This window comes from Schistosoma mansoni (assembly GCF_000237925.1).
Source record: "Schistosoma mansoni, WGS project CABG00000000 data, supercontig 0142, strain Puerto Rico, whole genome shotgun sequence".
NCBI lineage: Eukaryota > Metazoa > Platyhelminthes > Trematoda > Strigeidida > Schistosomatidae > Schistosoma > Schistosoma mansoni.
The window spans coordinates 763,840-764,436 of record NW_017386042.1 but is presented as its reverse complement, the minus strand read 5'-3'; positions in this window follow the sequence as shown (position 1 = coordinate 764,436).

Sequence of the window (597 nt, the reverse complement as noted above, 5' to 3'; positions counted from 1 at the left end):
TTTCTCTAACGCTTGTCTTTGTTTAGTATTCTTCATGATAGAAAATACGGATCGGAATACAACAAAGTGTGGAGATGTGACAGGAAGTGTTTACTATAAGAAGTTTTTTGTAGTAGTATTTTTAACTTAACTATATATCCAACCCGTAAACTGATTTTACTGCATCAAATAATTCCGCTTCTGTGTAAGTAGTAATGTTACATTAGTAAATTTTCGCCCAATTTTTATTTTTGTCTACGCAGTTTTGCAGTGACCGGCTTTTTTCGACAAGAACGTGATTGGTATAATAGAAACAATTACCATTATAACCAATTGTACAATTGATTGTTTTATCGTACTCGTTGTTGTTTAACTGTATCAAAGGCACTTTTCGTTCGATCGCCCACCTTGTTTTGTCCGAACTTTCTTACGCTCTGCCCTTATTGCCCGTAATCTTTGGCACGTCTCGGTATTCTTTCGATACCACGAGATCGCCAATAAATATACTTTATCTGAACTAATTACAGTCTTCTGGTTTGCGGGTTATCGAAGTAACCAAGTCGTTTTTGGGCGCGTAATCTCATTGTAGTGGTGATCATAATCTATCAAGACTCGACG